Below are 21,820 nucleotides of genomic sequence, written 5' to 3'. Positions count from 1 at the left end.
ATGAAGTCTTAATAGGATTCTCTAGTTTGTTTATTGTTCTTATCTTTGATTGCTCTTTTGATGTTGGATTTCTAATCACTGTGCTATATACTTGTTTGATTGCTTGGATGATTGGCCACCAACTAAGTTTTCAATTAAGTAATTTGATGCAAGCTCACATAGATACCATACGGGGTTTGAGACCAGCTTATTGTGATTAGGAATTGGGAACGCCTAGGGTAGATACTGATATGCCAATTAGATTCATATAATTGTGCATCATTTTACATGAAATCTTGCATTGTTTTAGAGTTATTTTGGATTATTTATGCCTAAAGAGTGTTTAATTGTGTAATTCAGGTGTAAGGGTGAATATGAAAGAAAAGGAGCAAGTTGGAGAGAAAAGAGCCAAGAAGTGAAGACAGAGAGAAAATCCGATCGATCGGCCTGATGGTCCGATCGATCGGACGTCAAGAAAGCAGAATCAGACAGAAGAGAAGTCCGATCGATCGGCCAGAATCGCGCAAGGATTCTGAAGATTTGCAAAATGACGATCTCACTCTAAATCCAACTGGTCCCACTCAAAACGGCACAGACTTATTAGATAGAACGACTGAAGAGTTATGAGGGTATATAAGCTTAGATTTCTAGGGTTTTTGGGGACCTTTGGACCTTTGGAGCAAAACCTAGGGTTTTGGGGAGACCTCTCTACAGCAACCATTGTTGCAAGCGCAAGGGGGTTAAGGGGTTTTTCCTTCTTTTCTCTTTAGTCTTGTATTTAATGACTGTCATTTCTGATTTTGTATTGTATTCCTTAGTTATGAGGAACTAATCCTCTAACTAAGGGTCCTAATGGAACCCTTCTTTGAAGATTAAATGAAATTGGTTTCTTGTTCTTGAATCTCTTTTTATGTTGTTGATTTTCTGTGGATATGCTTATTGCTTTCAAATGCTTGATCACCATTTGAATGATTTCTAGTCTAGGTTGAAACCGGAAGGATAAACCTAGGGTTGCAAGAGTCCATAGAAGACATAAGTTGTATGAACCATAGGAATATAGGTTCAAAACTTATGCAATCATTAATTGATTTCCGTTATGCTTAAGGGATTTTTGATATGAAACCGAATGTTAAGAATAACAGGGATTCTATTGAAAATACTTTCAGTGTATCTAGGAATAGAACATTGAATAATTTGGGAAATCTATTGTCAACAACTAAATTGAGAAGTGAGAATTAATGAATCAATGGAGTTTAGTTGGATAAGAAGTGGTGAAATTAGGAACCTTAGTATTTACTTTGCTTGAAACAAAATTTCTGGTTTGTTGCTTTGTTAATCATTTAAGTGTCATTTACTCAGTACTCTTTCAATTTACTTGTTTAGCATTAGGTAAAAACCAAATCAACAATTCGCTTGCCATTTTAGTGTGCTAATTGCTTATTTTGTCATTGATTTGAAATTGCCAAAACATCCTTGTGGGACGATACTCTATTCACTCTTTATTACTTGTGCGATTTTGTCCGCTTGCGAATATTTCACATCAGATACCATACTCCTAGGGTGGCATGTTAATGAATTCTTGCACTTGAGGACATCTTGCATGTTCATATTTGAGTTAGATACCATAACCAAATTGCATGTTAGGATAAACGAATTAGCCTAGATACCATAAGTAATTCACGCCCTAGTGGATTCGCCAACAACATCGATTGAGTGGATTAAAGGTGAGGTAATCAACAACTAGATAGGATTATTAAGATGGATTCATTGTCCTAGTGCTTTCATAAATTTGCTTTCACAATCAAAATCAACAATTTCGTGTTTTCTTTAATTCGTTACTTTGATTTCATTGTTTGCTATCTACAATCAACCATCTCTCAAGAGTTGTTTCTTTTGCTAGGTTTAGTATACTAGTTAATCGTATTGTTTGTCCAATCCTTGTGGTTCGACCTCGTTCTTGCATAACATATTCTACTACGGTCTTGTGCACTTGCGAGTATTTTAATTTGGGATTTTTGTTTGCTTATTTTAAGCGATCGAAAATTACTATCAAGTTTTTGGCGCTTTCGCCAGGGATTGTGTTATTCAATTCGATTAATTATTCGTGTTTTACTTAATTTTAATTTTGTTCATTTTTTTTTGTCTTCAGGTTGTAGAATCAGTGCGTTTTAGCTCGAGTCAAAATTCTATAGCTCGAGCCAAATCAGGCAACAAACAGATTTTTGTTGATGACTGGTATTCGACAAAGAGGAGACAAGCTGATTGAATTTGAACTTGAGATTGAGTGTAAACTTCGGAATATAAGAAGGAAGCAAAGAGAAGACAGAGACAAGCTTAACAAAGAGACAATTAAGGAAGACATGGCTGAACAAGAACACCCCGAAAGAAGACTTCTTGGTGACTATACAGCACCAATTGCATGCATACAATGCCCCATCATGTATTATTCTTGCTCTAGCAACTGGACAATTTGAGTTGAAGCTTCAACACATTTAGATATTAAATATGTTCAGAGGGGATGGTAATAATGATCCTTATCTTCATGTGAAAGAATTCTTTGATTTATGTTCCACTTTTCACTACACAGGGATTTCTGATGAACAAGTGAGACTCCGTCTCTCCCCGTTTTCATTGAAAGACAAAGCAAAAGCATGGCTTAATTCCCTTCCTCCTCGATCAATCAATACATGGGATGAGCTGGTTAAAAAGTTTCTCCTTAAGTTTTTTCCAGCTCAGAAAACCAATGCTTTGAAGAGGGAGATCTATAACTTTGCTCAAAAATGAAGGTGAACCATTCTATGAATGTTGGGATCGGTACAATGACTTGTTTATACACTGCCCTCACCATGGTTTTAATGAATATGAGAAGGTACAATTTTTCTACGAAGGATTGACACCTCAAACTCGTCAAACCATAGACGCTTCGGTTGGAGGAAGTTTGTTAATGAAGACTTTAGCTGAAGCCACTGAAATATTTGAGCCCATGTGCCTGAATTCACAACAATGAGACATAGATTTAGTAGAGAAAGTAGCAGCCCCTAAACGGCGAGGTGTTTACGAGATTAATTCCAACTCCTTTCTTGAAGCTGAAGTGGCAAAATTGAGACATGAGCTGAAGCTACTAGCTGGAAAGAAAGAGGTATGTGCTATGTGTTCTAGCACTATGCATACTATTGAAACATGTTCACACAATCTCGTATGGCAAGAGGAGACTGCATCCTGAATATGTTCACAAAATAGAGTTGGCTACAATCCTTACTCTAACATGTACAATCCAGGTTGGAGAGATCACCCAAATTTTTCGTGGACAAATCAGTTAGGATAGTCCTCAATAATTCCACAGTTTGAGCAACCAACCAAGCCGAAGAAGTCTTGCCTTGAAGATATATTTGCCCAATTCATGCAAGTTACTCAAGCTTCAATTCAGAAATTATATATACAATTGGGACAGCTAACTGATGTGGTGAATGAGAGGAGTCAAACCGAAACTAATTCAAGAGGTATGGAGCATGCCAAGGCAATTAGAACTCTTCATAGCGGCAAATCAGATGGTAGAAAAGATAAGGATGTGATTTTGGGGAATGAGAGAGTTAAAGATACAGCAGTTGTGCCTCCATCTTTTCAAGAGGAAAGTGACCAATTAATTCCTCCTAGTGCACCACCGGTTGCCCCATTGAAGGAGAGAGTTTACATACCTCCTCTACCTTTTCCTCAAGTGTTCCATAAACAAAAGAAAGAGAGACACATGTTGGACATTATGGAATTATTCAAGAAAGTTCACATCAACATTCCGCTATTGGATGCAATTAAACAAGTTCCTTCATATGCCAAGTTCCTCAAGGATATATGCACTAATAAAAAGAAGTTTGCGGAGCATGAGAGGGTGATGCTAAACGAAAAGTGCAGTGCTATTCTACTCAATAAATTACCACCAAAGTTGAAAGATCTAGAGAGTTTTACAATCCCTTGTGTTATTGGAAATTTATGATTTGAAAAAGTTTTGATTGATTTGGGTGCTAGTGTTAACTTAATGCCTTTATCTGTTTTTTAGCAACTAGATGTTGGAGAGATGCAACCAATGCCAATAAGCATACAACTCGCGGATCGGTCCGTCAAATTTCACTTGGAATTATTGAAGATGTGTTGGTTAAAGTGGATCGTTTCATACTTCTAACGGATTTTATTATACTTGATATGGAATAATGCCGAGAAGTTCCCATCATCATGGGTCCTCCATTCTTGGCAACCGTTGGCACTATTATCGATGTAAAGAAGGGTTTGTTAACAATGAATGTCCAAGGAGAGTCATCAGAGTTTCAAGTATTCAAGGCCATGAAGAGACCGAGGATATGGAGGAGAGTAATCGGTTGGACATTATTACGCAGCCTGTACACACCAATTTTGGTTCTCAAGTCGACAATGATGAGCTAAAAACCAACCTAGAGCATCCAGAGTTAATACAAGCTGCTGGTGATGATGTTTTAAATAAGGTAGCTATGTTCAATTCTGCCCCAACTCAGTCACGAAGATGGAGACAAACTACTGAACTTTTGGGGCCACCTAAGAGACGAGTTTTGCCCTCCATACAACAAGCTCTTAAATTGAAACTTAAATTGCTGCCCACTCATGACATGCCAATTGGACCGAAAGAGTTCTCTCCGAGCCAAAAAGTCCTTTTGAACAACTCTACGCTCAAGCTATTTCCATGAAAATTACGTTCAAGAAGGCACGGTCCTTTTCAAGTTGCTCAAGTCTACCCCAATGGAGCTGTTGACAGTCAAAACTTGAAGAGGGAAAAAGAGTTTAAAATTGACGTGTATCGCCTCAAACCATATCTTAAAGTTGGCTATGATGTTGCCAAGTCCATCACTTGAATGAATGCATTGCTCTACGTCTTGCCTAGACGCTAAATAAAGCGCTTCTTGGGAGGCAACCCAAGCTCTTTTTCATTCTATTTTTTTATTTCTTTACTTGGTGCTTAGCTATAATTCCCGATATTTCTTTATTTGGTGTCCTGTAGGATCTATTGGACAGGGGTAAAATTAGCTCGAGCTACAAAATTTCCATTTGATGGTTGTTCGATACTTTTTATTGCAAGAAATACTTGCAACTCAATACCGACGGGTTTATCCCAATCGCAAGTGTACGTGCCAACTGACAGTATAATAGTGAAAGGGGTCGAATCCACGAGAACTGTATTAATTACCAACTATAACTACCAACAATAGTGTAAATTAAATTCAGATGCTTCTAATATTAATCTAGCAATAAAATTAAACTAAATATCAATGGATGAAAAACTAGCTTGGGTTTGGCTTGCCAACTACCTCCACCTGTGCACACAGATTAATATGCAATCACACAATTTAAAAGTCTAACAATGTCAATTGAAAGGCCTTGGTCCAGCTGCAGTCAATTAGATTTCCCTAAACAACGATCCTGACTTTGGTCCAGTTGCAAGATCTTTTCTTATCAAAGGAGTCTTGGTTGGTCTATCCTAAGAGTTTCCTAAGACAAGCATAAGCACTAGGAAATCGACAGTTGCACAATCTAGGATAATGGTCTATTACCCAATCAATTATGTCCTATGTTCCCAAAACTTGGATCTTACGCAAGTTCTCGTTACTTCGTCAAACACCGGGTCATGGTCAGCCGAATATGTTTAACTAACAATTCCTAAAATTATGATGTTGATCAGGCATGCATAAAAATAGGAAATAAGCAATCAATCCAGAGAAAAAAGAATTAAACTTAGTCTGATTGTCAATTAAATCTGTGCACAAGGTTTATGGTAGAAGTATTACCAAACCCTAGCTAGAAAAGAGTTTAGCTACACATGCTCATAATTAAAACAGTATAAATACTCATAGACAATGTTCAAATCAATGGAAGAGTAGAAATTTGCTGAAGAATTGATGTGCCCAGCTTTGATGTTGCTTCTCCTCCTTCCTGCCGACACCCTCTCTTCAATATTTGGTCTTCGGCTGCGCAAAAGTAAAGTCTTTCTTTTGTCTCAGCTTAACACTCTTTATATAGTGCTTAGCAAGCCCTAAACTGGCCCAATTGTCCTTGCCACGTCAGCAACTTAATTAACACAAGTCTGGTTCCCACGTTCTGCGGCCGCGACAAGTTGCAAAACAGGTTACAAATTCTGTCCAGTAATGAATTTATTCTCCAGCAGTACCTGTGCATAAAAACACCAATATGAGCAGTATTTTGCACTAATCAACATAGAAAAATAATACTTTTAAGCCCATAAAACTAGGTGTATTTTACACCTAACAAAATCCCCCAAACTTCAACCTTGCTTGTCCTCAAGCGAGCAATCAATCAAAAGAAAGTTTAAATCCTTTAAACATCAGTTGAAAAACTTCAATCAAGAATTGGCACTACAAGTACTCTCTCATTATTTCAATGCAATCTTGACATCCGGTAGAAAGTACTCTCTCATTATACGGAGGCCTTCTACAGCGGGATCCTGAAAAACAAAGCAAGGTTGACACATAATATATAGAAGCAAATTTTCACTCAAGTGTATAAGGGTGGTGTTTACTCTCGTATGAACTCATAACCTGCAGTCATATGCTTGCATGTCCACCAACCTTACTTCACACTAAAATTCTCATTCAATGAATCAGAAGGACTTTATTGGGAGCAAGAAATTTGGCTAAGGAAGGCTCAAAAAAATGCACAAAATAAATATAAATTGGACTCAAACTAAAGTCGTCATAATCCAATCACAATTAAGTTCAATGCACAAAGGATAAACTGCAGGGAATAGCATAAGATATATAGAGGTCTGGTTTAACAAAATATGTGATGATCATGCCATATATCACAGTCTCAAAAAATAGGCATCCATCATAAAACTAATCCTAACTCCATCTAACCATCCCAACATAATATAATACCAAAAGAAAACTCCCCTACTCCAAAATAACAAGTCAGATTTTCAGGAAACTAGCTAGAACATCAACATACAACCACATAACTTCAGGGTAGGCTTCCATCACGAATCAAGTCAACCATCTCCCTCTGTTGAGCCTCAAACCTCTGCATTGCCTCCTTCATCTCATGCATATGTGTTCCAATACTCATTTGAAGTGACTCAACTGTTGATTCAAGATGCTCCAACCGGGTTATAACCTGCCCCTGCAAACTCCCAACTTGCTCAACCTCGACACCCAAATCAGTCACTCTCTCCTCAACAGCTTCCAACCTTTCGTCCAAATTACCACAACCTGCACCAACAGTTCCTTCTTCAGTATTATGCACCCGAGACTCCTCAGCTGTCCCAGAAGGTTTCTGCTGCTGCCTAACAAGCTGCACTTCACTTCTATCAAACCAAAACCTGTTCAGAGGTGCTTTCCTTTTCTCCTGAACATCACCCAACTCCTTTTCCACACTTTCAGCAAGACACAAGGTAGTAATCAACACCCCAAATGGCAGCACTTGACCAGGTTTATTGTCCTCTTTCACTTTAACAATGTGATCATATATAGTACTTGCCATGCAAAAATCCAAATCACAAATAATGGCATACATCAAATAGCAAGACTTTGCATTGACAGTGGAGAGATGAGTCACAGGTATCACATTCCTGGTCACTATCTGCGCTAACAGTCTATAAGGCTGCATCAAATCTACATATAAAATCACATTTTTGTTCGGCTCATCACTACTATTCCCAGTCAGAGTTTCAACCACAATTCTCCAATCAGGCCACACAATATCAACATTCGAAGTTCCAAAATCCCTAAATTTAAAGCTAGGTTTCTTCAATGGTTCGGGTAAGCTTAAAACAGATGAAACCTTTCTTGGGTTGAAAAAGAACTGCTTACCTCGAACATATGCCATACAGTGGTTATCATTAACTATCAAATTGGCATAAAACTCATAAACCAGTTGCCGAATAGCCACACCTGGAACACTGGTGATGCCGAGCCATCCCCTCTCTTTCACTTTGTAATACCAGTTAACCCGTTGGAAGTGCTCCACCACAACATGGCGTTCCACATGCAAAGCCCGCTTCGAACACACTTCCTCACACTCGATCTGCACTGCCGGGGATATGAATCGGTCAAAACCCTCTTCTTCCTCCACAGGGACATCCGCACTCTCAACCACCTTTCCCTTCTTCTTGCTTGCTAACTCCTTCTTCCTCTTTGCACTTCTTGTAGCCATTAATGAACTCGATATTGTTGCCAAAGTTGAGAGAATTAACCCAAGTTCTTTTTTTTTCTTTATAGAAAGGTAATCTCCCCTGTCTTTATGTGCAAGAGGTAGAAGAGAAAATTAGGGGCTGCGGCGGCTGTAGGGCCTGGCACCAACCCTACTCCATATATATATTTATCTTTTTTTTTTTTTTTTTAAACATGGGTCCCCGCTTAATTGTATACACTTCAGGCCACACTTAGGCTGCACACAGGCTACAAAGTCCCCAGCACTCTACTTATACACTTCTCTCCACTGTTCAGATTTCTCCATTCAACACCACACTTAGACTCCTCATAACCTTCCAAACACCTCGACCATAGCCTCATAATGGATACTATTTTATGACTTATGACACAGGCATAACACATCACATAGAATGGAAGGTTTATCGCAAGAGCAGACAAATTCAATGAAAGGATTGGAAGCAACAGCCGGGTTCAAGGTAGGCCAAAAATTAACAAAGAACGCCTTCATCACTTTCAAAGAACAAAAACATAGTATTTACTTCAGATGGTCTAATGCAAGTTCTAGCTATACAAAGTCATGAAATTCATAGCACACAAAATTTTCTGAAGGCTCCTCACAAGCTAATTGGTGTTGCAAATAATATGTAAACTCAGCAGACATTCATTGCAAAAGGTCATGCAAATAATCATACCATCAATCTCAAGAGCACTTCATAACAATTAAGCACAAGTATGCCAATTCTCTTCTCAAAACAATTTCAAAAACTTTTTCAAAAACTTTCGGAAAATTTTCGGCAAAAGCAAATTCCCTCTCCCCCAAACTTGAAATTGACATTGTCCTCAATGTTTAATAAGAAAGAACAAAAGAAAATTTGCAAGGACGAAAACAAATAACAAAAATAATGGAAAGAAAAGAAGAGATACTTAGCTGATTGAAGTTGTGTAAATTGTGCTCTTCTTCCACATGGGTTACCTCCCATGAAGTGCTAAATTTATTGTCTTCAGCCGGACATAGCCTTATACTCAGTCAGAGATCAGTTGAGTGGAGATATACCACTTCATCCACAGTAACTTGTACATTCTCCCAATAAGGCTTCACGCGATGGCCATTAACCTTAAATGTGTGATCAGAATCTTGATGTTTTAACTCTAATGCACCATGAGGGAACACAGCTTGTATCACATATGGCCCATGCCACTTTGATTTGAGTTTCCACGGAAAAAGTTTCAAGTGAGAGTTATACACCAGCACCTTCTGTCCTACAGAAAAAGTCTTTTGTACAAGCTTCTTGTCATGGTACTGCTTGGCACGCTCCTTGTATAACTTAGCATTGTCATAAGCTTCATACCGTAATTCTTCAAGCTCGTTTAGTTGCAAGCGACGCCTATCTCCAGCTGCCTTCATGTCAAAATTTAGCTTTTTAATAGCCCAATAAGCTCGATGCTCTAATTCAACTGGCAAGTGACACTCTTTCCCATAAACCAACCGGAATGGAGACATCCCAATGGGTGTTTTGTATGCAGTCCGGTAGGCCCACAAAGCATCAGTCAAACGAAGAGACCAATCTTTTCTGTTTGGATTCACCGTCTTCTCAAGAATGGCCTTGATCTCTCTATTGCTTATCTCCACTTGCCCACTCGTCTGAGGATGATATGGGGTTCCCACACGGTGAGTGATCCCATATTTCTTCATTAAGGCCGAACATGCATAATTATTGAAGTGACTTCCACCATCACTAATGATAGCTCGTGGCATCCCAAAACGAGAGAAAATATTGTCCTGCAAAAACTTCACAACCACTCGATGATCATTAGTTCTTGAAGGGACTGCCTCGACCCATTTGGACACATAATCAACACCAACTAAAATATATTCAAAGCCAAAAGAGTTAGGAAAAGGACCCATGAAGTCAATTCCCTATACATCAAAAAGTTCAATGACTTGAATATTTGTTAAAGGCATTTGATCTCTGGCAGCTATGTTACCGGTCCTTTGGCATCTGTCACAAGTCTTACAAAAAATCCAAGCATCTTTAAAAATAGTAGGCCAATAAAAACCAGCTTGAAATACCTTAATTGCAGTCTTTTTAGGCCCAAAGTGGCCTCCACATGCATAAGCATGACAATGAGTCAAGATCTCTTGTTGTTCACATTGTGCTACACATCTACGAATAATTTGATCCGGGCATATCTTGAAAAGGTAAGGATCATCCCATATGTAATCTCTAGCCCGTGAAATTATCCGCTTCCTTTCCTGATAAGACAAATCAGTAGGAAAAGAATTAGTAACAAGATAATTCACAATGTCGGCATACCATGGCAGTGTGTTTATGGACAGGAGCTGTTCATCCGGGAAAGAGTCACCCAAAGGAAGTTCTTCATGTTCATTGTCAGGTAGCAGCCGAGAAAGATGATCAGCCACTACATTTTCGCTTCCCTTTTTATCTTTAATCTCCAAGTCGAACTCCTGCAAAAGTAGAACCCAACGTATTAGCCTTGGCTTTGCATCTTTTTTTGTCATTAAATACCTCAACGCAGCATGGTCTGTATACACAATAACTCGCGAGCCAATGAGGTAAGATCTGAATTTTTCCAATGCAAAAATTACTGCCAATAATTCTTTTTCCGTTGTTGAATAATTCAGCTGAGCATCATTCATGGTGCGCGAGGCATAATAAATGGCATAGGGTGTCTTATTTTTCCGCTGCCCCAGAACAGCCCCCAAGGAGTAATCGCTTGCATCGCACATTAACTCAAATGGCAACTCCCAATCAGGTACTTGCATAATAGGAGCTGAGGTGAGTGCTTCCTTTCATTTGTCAAAAGCTGTTCTGCACTCATTTGTCCATACAAAATCAGCATCCTTTGTCAGCAATACACACAAAGGTTGGGAAATCTTGGAAAAGTCTTTAATAAATCTCCGGTAGAATCCCGCATGACCAAGAAAACTCCGCACACCTTTTACTGTTGTAGGATGGGGCAGCTTTGAAATGACTTCGATTTTCGCCTTGTCCACTTCAATGCCACGGCTGGAAATCAAATGACCCAACACAATTCCCTCTTGCACCATGAAGTGACATTTTTCCCAATTCAAAACGAGGTTGGTTTCTTCACACCTCTCTAAAACTAGCCGCAAATGCTCAAGACATTCATCAAAATCAGTTCCAAATACACTAAAATCATCCATGAAAACTTCAATAAACTTCTCTACCATGTCAGAGAAAATACTCATCATACATCTTTGGAATGTAGCTGGTGCGTTGCATAACCCAAACGGCATCCTTCGGTATGCAAAAGTGCCATATGGACATGTGAACGTAGTCTTCTCTTGGTCCTCAGGTGCTATGGCAATCTGATTGTATCCACTATAGCCGTCAAGAAAGCAATAATGGCTATGCCCAGCTAGTCTCTCCAACATCTGATCAATGAATGGTAGCGGAAAGTGGTCTTTTCGAGTTTCATTGTTCAACTTCCTATAATCAATACACACTCTCCATCCCGTGGTCATTCGTGTAGGTATCAATTCATTATTTGCATTCTTCACTACAGTAATGCCACTTTTCTTCGGTACTACATGAATTGGACTAACCCACTTACTGTCTGAAATCGGATAAATTACCCCCACATCAAGTAGCTTTAGAACTTCAGCTTTGACAACCTCCTTCATATGTGGGTTCAACCTCCTTTGTGCCTCTCGGGTAGGCTTTGCATTATTTTCCAGAAAAATCTGATGCATACATCTTGACGGGCTGATCCCTTTTATGTCCGCAATGGTCCAACCAAGAGCTGTTTTGTGCTGTCTCAAAATTCGGATCAACTTTGCCTCCTCCCCCAAACTCAGATTTGCAGCCACTATCACGGGTAAAGTGTTATGTTCACCCAAGTAGATGTATTTCAAGTGACTTGGCAGCTGCTTCAGCTCCAACTTGGGTGCTTTAACTGTGGAAGGAACAAGAGATGCATTAGTAGGCGTCAGTTGCTCAAATGGAGGAGTATTCTTACCACCATAAGGCCGGTCCAACTGGAATGCTTGGATGGCCTCCTCTATACGGTCATCCTCGAACTCTCCTTCCAAACTTGTCTTCTCGTTCAAACCATATGCCACCACTGCTTCGATTGGATCCACTCTAGTAACCTGAAAAACCTCACTCACAAGATCATGTGTAGTGTCAACATTAAAACAATCACTATGATCATCATGAGATTTAAGAGCATCAAACACACGAAATTCCAATTCTTTGTCATTTACTTGCATAGTTACTGTCCCCTTTCTCACATTAATATTCATGTCAGCGGTAACCATAAAAGGTCGTCCAAGTATGATAGGCAAAGATGCTGATCTAGGACTATCCTCCATATCCAACACAACAAAATCAGCAGGCAAGATCAAGTCATTTACAGTCACCAGAACATCCTCTAAAATTCCCTTGGGTCTTTTGACACTACAGTCAGCTAGTTGCAGTGTTATAGAAGTCTCTTGAAGCTCTCCTAACCCCAGTTTTTCATAAACAGAGTAAGGTAACAAATTAATGCTGGCCCCTAGGTCCAGCAATGCCTTTTCAAAAAATTGATTTCCCACTTTACATGGTATGGTAAAACTACCAGGATCCTTGAGCTTTGGTGGGAGTTTATTTAACAACACAGCACTGACCTCTTCTTTCAAAGCAATTTTTTCATGAGCAGCAAATTTTCTCTTTTGAGTACAACATTCTTTAAGAAATTTAGCATAAGATGGAATTTGTTTAATAGCATCAAGCAATGGAATATTAATTTCAACCTTACGCAAATTCTCAAAAATATCTATTGCTTTAGAATCAGTTTTCTTTTTGGCAAACCTTTGCGGGAAAGGTGGAGGATCTCTTTCCCATTCCTGTGTCTCCACTGGTGCAGTTTTGCGGCCTGTTTGTACCCTGTCTATAGCTTTACTGCCATTTGTGGACTCTGTTTGCAGCTGCTCTGTTTTGTTGATTTGCTTGCCACTTCGGAGAGTTGTTACAGCTTTCAATTGCTCTGGTTGCCCAGCTGGGTTATTCAAGGGCTGTGAAGGTAATTCTCCCTTCTTCCTCTCACTCATCTCCTTAGCCATTTGTCCCACTTGGGTCTCCAACTTTTGAATGGCTTGAGTCGTTTGCTGCATGAATTGCATCATTGTGGTCTCCAAGTCACTCCTCCTTGATGTTTGCTGTGCAGGAGCTGTTGTTTCAGCAGAATTCTGTTCATTCCTCCATGAGAAATTTGGGTGATTACGCCATGGATAAGCTTGATTCCTCATGTTGAAATTTCCTTGCCCCAAGTAATTGGCTTGTTCTTGGTCCGTCATAGAAGTCAATGGACAGGCTTCAGTCACATGATCATGATTTGAACAAATAGCGCACACAGTAACTGGCTTTGTTGGCACCGAAGCTTTCACATTCATTCCATTCATGGCTTCAACAATCATGTCAATTTTTCGATTGATATTTCCCATCTCAGCTTGTACCATAGTGTCGGCACTTACTTCGTACATGCCTTGCTTCCTTGTTGAGCTCCTACCCCGTGTAGAAAATTGTTGCGAGTCTTCACTCAATTCTTCGAATAGCTCCATCGCTTCCTCACTACTTTTCCGCATCAACACTCCGTTACAAGCTGAATCAACCTTCATCCTATTAATTTCATTCAACCCTTCATAGAAGTGCAACACAACATCATCCTTATGTAGATTATGAGTTGGGCAACGAGTTAGGCGGCTCTTGAAATCTTTCCAAGCCTCATAGAATAAATCACCATCTTTTTGCTAAAAATTTTGAATTTCTCGCACCAGCTGCTTGGTTCTATGAGCTGGAAAAAATTCCCTTAAGAACTTAGTTGCCATCTGCTCCCATGTGCCAATAGTACCAACTGCAATAGAGTTGTACCACATCTTGGCTCCTCCTCTAAGAGTGAAGGGGAAGAGTACCAGTTTCAGATTATCAGTAGACATCCCTGTCATGTGTTGAGTTCGACAAAGATCGGTAAAATCCTTCAGATGTTGATGTGGATCTTCATCAAATCGCCCCTCATAATGTGGTACAGAGTTCAGCAATTGAGGTGATAAGCTGATATTAGCTGCTCCTGTAGGTTGATATGTAATACATGATGGCTGGGCAATGTTCTGCGGGATATATCTGTTCATCATGGGTATACGCACATTACCCCCAGCATTCCCAGCACCACCAGCAATTTGAATCTCTCTATTGTGTGGATTTTCAGCCATGTTTCTTTGCCTCAAAGCTCTAGCAGTTCTTTCAATTTCTGGGTCAAATTCTTCTAATGGTTGATGTTGAGAACGAGTATTGACCATGCAATGTAAGCAACAATTCTGGACCTGCACAAGAAATTTTTTTTTTTTAAAGTAAGTTTCAGTATGATAAATCAACTAAATAAATAAGTAAATACACACTATTGCCGTAAGGAACAACCGATAATAAACTTAACAGTCCCCGGCAACGGCGTCAAAAACTTGTTCGATACTTTTTATTGCAAGAAATACTTGCAACTCAATACCGACGGGTTTATCCCAATCGCAAGTGTACGTGCCAACTGACAGTATAATAGTGAAAGGGGTCGAATCCACGAGAACTGTATTAATTACCAACTATAACTACCAACAATAGTGTAAATTAAATTCAGATGCTTCTAATATTAATCTAGCAATAAAATTAAACTAAATATCAATGGATGAAAAACTAGCTTGGGTTTGGCTTGCCAACTACCTCCACCTGTGCACACAGATTAATATGCAATCACACAATTTAAAAGTCTAACAATGTCAATTGAAAGGCCTTGGTCCAGCTGCAGTCAATTAGATTTCCCTAAACAACGATCCTGACTTTGGTCCAGTTGCAAGATCTTTTCTTATCAAAGGAGTCTTGGTTGGTCTATCCTAAGAGTTTCCTAAGACAAGCATAAGCACTAGAAAATCGACAGTTGCACAATCTAGGATAATGGTCTATTACCCAATCAATTATGTCCTATGTTCCCAAAACTTGGATCTTACGCAAGTTCTCGTTACTTCGTCAAACACCGGGTCATGGTCAGCCGAATATGTTTAACTAACAATTCCTAAAATTATGATGTTGATCAGGCATGCATAAAAATAGGAAATAAGCAATCAATCCAGAGAAAAAAGAATTAAACTTAGTCTGATTGTCAATTAAATCTGTGCACAAGGTTTATGGTAGAAGTATTACCAAACCCTAGCTAGAAAAGAGTTTAGCTACACATGCTCATAATTAAAACAGTATAAATACTCATAGACAATGTTCAAATCAATGGAAGAGTAGAAATTTGCTGAAGAATTGATGTGCCCAGCTTTGATGTTGCTTCTCCTCCTTCCTGCCGACACCCTCTCTTCAATATTTGGTCTTCGGCTGCGCAAAAGTAAAGTCTTTCTTTTGTCTCAGCTTAACACTCTTTATATAGTGCTTAGCAAGCCCTAAACTGGCCCAATTGTCCTTGCCACGTCAGCAACTTAATTAACACAAGTCTGGTTCCCACGTTCTGCGGCCGCGACAAGTTGCAAAACAGGTTACAAATTCTGTCCAGTAATGAATTTATTCTCCAGCAGTACCTGTGCATAAAAACATCAATATGAGCAGTATTTTGCACTAATCAACATAGAAAAATAATACTTTTAAGCCCATAAAACTAGGTGTATTTTACACCTAACAATGGTTTGTTGAGACAACTGCAGATTTAGCTCAAGCTAAACATTTTCGACTGGATGACTTGAATGAGAAGCTTGTCCAAAAACCCTCAATATCAGGTTGTATCTTTTCCTTCCCTTCTTATTGTGTGGTTGTGATTTTATTGTGATCAATTGCATTGAGGACAATGCACAATTTAAGTGTGGGGGTGGGATACATCATGCATGATGAAAATTTTCAAAAAAAAAAAGAAAAAAAATTTATTGTCATGTGTCATCTCTTTTGCAAGTACATATGAAGTAATTTAGTTTTGTTATCACATAGATGAATTTGAGTTAAGAACACGCAATCTTATCTAGGTTTCTTTAAACTTAGTCTTGTTTCATCTACTATTTTTAGTTAACAATTACACTTACACATTACACATGTTTGTGGGGTATGCCATTTGAGATTAATCATGAATGTTGTTAGTATTTTAAGAGGAGTTGTAATTTGTTGAGTTAGATACCTTGGCATGAAAAAGAAAAAGGAAAAAAAAAAAGAAAAGAAAAACCAATAGGTATATGCAAAATAATGGTGTGTTTATCTTTGGTTTTCTCTACTGAGTAACCAGGCCTCTTGCCTAACAAGCAGTGAGTTTCGCGTAAAAATGTAGAGAGATCAAGATGAATACTTGCATGACTAGCAAAGCCTCGTAGCCTTTTTGACTCGAGTCATTAAACTTGTAGGGATATCTCTACACCTAATGCCCTAAGCCAACTGATTGAGAGTTATTGGTTGACAGCTCATTACATTGGTCAATTAGAAAGCTTAATGAGGCTTAGCATTGCACAAGTCATGAGGAAAAAATAAGAAAAAAATCTAAAGAAAAGTGAAAAAGGAAAAAATATGCCTTGGTATTCCACTTGATGGTTCCAATGATTCTTGTGATACTGCAATACTTCTGTTATGATCAATTGAAAGTCAAACATTCATGTGTGATTCATGCACAAAATATATAATGACACTAATGAAGTAGAGGGGATGAGAACTTGGTTGAAGTTGCCCATGATGTGAATTGTGGAGTTTGAATGCTCGAACTAATTTGTATGAATACAGCTCTAAATTGTCTTTGCTGCTGCTTTTGGATGATGACATTATGATGATGTGTGTAAATAAATGTTTGTGGGTATTGTTATGGTAAGCCCTCATGAGACTATAACTCGTCCACTTGGGACACCTAGGGGTTTAAAGGCTTGTTGCATACACTGAATGTAACCGTCATTCCTAAGAAAGTGAGTTTAGGGTTTTCTTTTTTTTAATTTGTTTGATTTATTTTCTTTGCTCGAGGACTAGCAAAAACTAGGTTCGGGGGTATTTGATAAGTCTAAATATTATCTCATTTTAGTGCTCTCCAAACTTGGTTTTTGTTAGAGGATTGGCTTTAAAAAGGACTTATTACTTTTTTTTTCCTCATTTTCAGTTTTCTCGAGCACTTGGATGGTATTTGATGGAAAACAGTCGATTTTGAGTATTTTGAAGAAACGTCAATTGGAGAATGAAGCTAAGACCTTGAAGAATATTGGAGAATATTTTAGGAATTTTCAGTGAAGCCAATTGACCCAGAATTTGAAGAAACGTTTACCTGAAATATGATCTCGGCAGAACTGCGCAATCTGTGAAGAAGTGGGTTTAAAAGATTCCACAGAATTTTTATAGAGACGTGTGAGATAGCCCGGGAAAGATAAGACATCAAGCTTCAATTGACATATTTTTGAGGATTTTTATGAATGGCGGAACATGGGAAAAAGGTTTGACACAGCCAGCAGTGCAGTTTCCTGAAGTCAACCTCTTCCCTTTTTGTTGGGTTTATTGTTTTGGAAACCAGCTTCTTGTGATTAGGAATTGGGAACGCCTAGGGCAGATACCATACTCCTAGGGTTTATATGGCATGTTAATGAATTCTTGCACTTAAGGACATCTTGCATGTTCATATTTGAGTTAGATACCATGACCAAATTGCATGTTAAGATAAACGAATTAGCCTAGATACCATAGGTAATTCACTCCTTAGTGAATTTGCCAACAACATCGATTGAGTGGATTAAAGGTAAGGTAATCAACAACTAGAGACGATTATTAAGATGGATTCATTGTCCTAATGCTTTCATAAATTTGCTTTCACAACCAAAATCAACAATTTCGTGTTTTCTTTAATTTGTTATTTTGATTTCATTATCTACAATCAATCATCTCTCAAGAATTGTTTCTTTTGCTAGGTTTAGTATAGTATGTAATCGTAATATTTGTCCAATTCTTGTGGTTCGACCTCGTTCTTGCATAACCCATTCTACTACGGTTTTGTGTACTTGCGAGTATTTTAATTTGAGATTTTTGTTTCCTTATTTTAAACAATCGAAAATTACTATTAGTCCCCTTATGCCAACTATTAGCCACAGAATGTGTCCATGGCTATTCAAATTAGCCACGGATTGAGAATTTCGTGGCTAATATGGATAGTTTGAATGTGTCCTCGGCTATTCAAATTAGCCACGGAATTCGCAATTCCGTGGCTAATCTAATCCACAAAATGACTATTTTTTAAAATATTTTTAATAATAATAATTTTAAAATAGCAATATTTACACATTATTATTAAGGTCTACATAATTCTTAAAATGAATATTATTACACATTTTTAAATATCACAATATTACATAATTCTAAAAATAAAAATAAGTTTATTAAGGCCTTTGAAAAGGTCTACATGTTATTAATCATCTTCATGACGTTCATCATATTCTTCTGGCTCTTCCTCTGTCTCGGAATCATCAGATTCGAATTATTCTTCATCATCTTCAGCCTCTTCTTCAACCAGTAAGTGCCTTGTAGAAAATTCGTCTAGTACTTCCTCTGGTTCAGCTTCACTGTCGACAAGAGACTCTATTTGGTCAATGTTTAATATTGGTTGAACTATAACTTCATCTTCTTGGAAGGCATCATTAACTTGCTTCAATTCTAAAGTGTGTCTGGCTTTTGTCTTAATCACGGCCAACGATTCTTGTCAATCTCGCATCCCTTTTGGATAAGCAACAAAGTATATTTGCTCGGCTTGTTATGCAATTATAAATGGATCAAACTTCCTGTACCTTTCTCTACATTTAAACGCGATAAGCCCATAATGTTTATGGAGTCGCGTACCTCGATTTGGAGTTGGATCGAACCACTCACAATTAAAAAGAACAATTGTCTTTGTCGATAGTCCTCTGAATTCCAATTGTATAATCTCTTTCAGTATTCCATAGTAGTCATTTTCAAATTGTTCATAATCGGTCCCTCGCATGCATACACCACTGTTGATGGATGACTTCCTTCGCTCCATGCATCGGTATCGAATTTGTATCCATTGACATAATATGTATACCATATCTCAGCCCTCCTCAATGGTCCAAGTGCCACATTTTGCACTGTGTCATCGGTTATCATGTTATGTGGATCATGAACCTTGAAATGAAAAGGGTAATTGAATTAAAATATATTGAAAATTTAAATAAAATTGTACCATGTTGATATTATAAATACCATGATGCTTACATATTGTCTAAACCATTTGGTAAATCCGATCTCAATTTGATAATCGACTATATCGTCATTCATTGTAGGTGTTGATGCTCGCAGGTAATCTGTGTACAGACTGCAACACATATACAGTTAACATTATAATACGTACGTACTATATAATAACAAGTTTATAATAACTGAACCAGTTACAATAGCTTACTCTATAAAAGGTTGGACAATATCGCAATTCAAGTAAATGTATAATGTTGCCGCATCGTATTCTTTATCGGTGAGGTAGCGCTTACCAACCTCCTCGGCTAGACTACCAGCTTGATTGAATATTGAAATTCTAGAGAAATCCTGGTAGGATGTACCCCCTTCAACATTTCTAGGAACCCTGGTACGTCGAGAAGCCACATGTGGTTCAAAATAATACGAAGCAAACGTTGGGGTATCTTCAACTATATATGCTTCACAAATAGATCCTTCCACACGAGCTTTATGTTTAGCCTTATTCTTTAGGAAGTGAAGGAACCTAGAACAATCAAATAATTGAATGTATCATTAAATCAATCAAATAATTTACATAATAGAAGAAATATAAAGTAAATAATACCTTTTAGAAGGATACATCCATCTATATTACACCTGCCCACCCATTCTTGCTTCGAACGGTAAATGTACCAGGAGATGTTCCATGGAGTCGAAGAAAGATGAAGGGAATATACACTCCAATTTGCAAAGGATCACAGGAATGTTATCCTCCATGATGCTCAATTGATTCCCTCAAAGCTTAGTTGAGCATATATCTTAAAAAAGTTACTAAGCTCAGTAAGGGTAGCCCAAATGGGCTCGGGCAATGTTCGAAATGCCATTGAAAGTAGGCATTGCATGAAAACATGACAGTCGTGACTTTTCATCCCAAACAACTTTCCTTCCCTCATGTCCACGCGCCTGCTTTGGTTGGATGCATAACTGTCTGGCAACTTCAAACTGGAGACCCAAGCACACACAACCCTTTTTTGCTCCATGTTGAGACAATATTGTGCTTTTGATTTGAAGGATTTTCCCTTTTTTTACTCCACCAACTCTAAAGCTCTGCGTTTACAGTAGTGAGGAAGATCCAGTTGGGACTTAGCATTATCCTTCGTTTTTCCCTTAACGTTCATACACGTATTGAAAACGTTATAGAAAATATTCTTCTCAATATGCATGACATCGAGGTTATGCCGGATCAAATTGATGTGCCAATAAGGCAGGTCCCAGAAGATGCTCTTCTTAGTCTAATTATGTTCTTGGTCATATCCCGACAATTTTAATGGGTCTGTCTCAGTGATCTTTGGAAAGGTCCAAACTCGTGCAAACACTTCTTCGCCAGACAAATGTGGAAGAGGTTGTGATATCTCCACCCGATTCTTGAAAATGCATCATTATTTCTCCTAAACGAATGTGTCATGTTCAAAAATTGTCTGTGACAATCAAACCATGAATTTTTCCTACCATTTTTCAAAGTAAACGCCTTTGAACACTCCATGCAGCAAGGACATGCCAACTTCCCCTGTGTCATCCATCCGGATAACATACCATAGGCAGGAAAGTCATTGATAGTCCATATCAATGCAGCTCTCATAACAAAATTGTCTCTCGTGGAGACATCGTATGTTATTGCACCCTCTGACCACAATTGATTGAGCTCGTCAATCAAGAGTTGGAGATAAACATCTATCTCGCTCTTCGGATTATGAGGACCGGAATGATTATTGTCAGGAACATAAACTCCCTTTTCATACACATCCCAGGAGGTAAATTATAAGGAGTTAATATGATAGGCCAACAAGAATAGTTCTTGCCAGATTAATTGAAAGGGTAAAACCATCTCCACAGAGACCCAATCTTACATTTCACAGTTCTGAAGAAAAATTTCCATATGTTTGGTCAAAGTTTTTCCATGCTTCTCCATTAGATGGATGACACATAATTTCGAGCTCTCTTCGATGCTCATAATGTCACCTCATCTCCTTTGCTGTAACTGTCAAACTATAAAGTCTTTACAGCCTGGAAGTCAATGGCAGGTACCACATACGGCTAACTGGAATCTCCGTGAAATTTCCGCGTCCGGTTCTCCAAGCTCTATAATGATTTGCCTCACAAATTATGCATCGCGTCTCATTCACGTCGTCTTTATAGTATGTCATATAATCGTTTGTGCAACAGTCGATTCGTTGATACACAAGTCTGAGTTTTGACACCAACTTCTTGGTTTGACAGAAATCTGCAAGCATCCTATTATCTGCGGGCATCGTCTCTTTCATGAGATGAACGACTTCATCAAAACAACCCTATGACATATTGTAGTCAGTTTTAATTCGTAAAAGCCTCATAGAAGCTGACAACTCTGAGTGTGAATCGCATCCTATCCACAGTGGTGCTTGGGCAGCAGACAACATATCAAAG

General features: G+C 38.4%; 1 non-coding gene and 1 pseudogene across 1 annotated transcript; both read right to left on the bottom strand.

Annotated features, from left to right (window-relative positions):
• Window positions 1-2,722: 2,722 nt before the first annotated feature.
• On the bottom strand, window positions 2,723-2,832 carry LOC120001156. Its single transcript, XR_005468760.1, has one exon. It is a non-coding gene; the product is annotated as a small nucleolar RNA R71 (small nucleolar RNA).
• A 3,553-nt stretch (window positions 2,833-6,385) lies between these two features.
• LOC120000688 lies at window positions 6,386-21,666 on the bottom strand (annotated as a pseudogene).
• Between the last annotated feature and the right edge of the window lie 154 nt (window positions 21,667-21,820).

The sequence above is a fragment of the Tripterygium wilfordii genome, chromosome 6 (assembly GCF_013401445.1).
Source record: "Tripterygium wilfordii isolate XIE 37 chromosome 6, ASM1340144v1, whole genome shotgun sequence".
NCBI lineage: Eukaryota > Viridiplantae > Streptophyta > Magnoliopsida > Celastrales > Celastraceae > Tripterygium > Tripterygium wilfordii.
The sequence above is the reverse complement of the archived record's forward strand: the minus strand, read 5'-3'. Positions and strand labels throughout refer to the sequence as shown.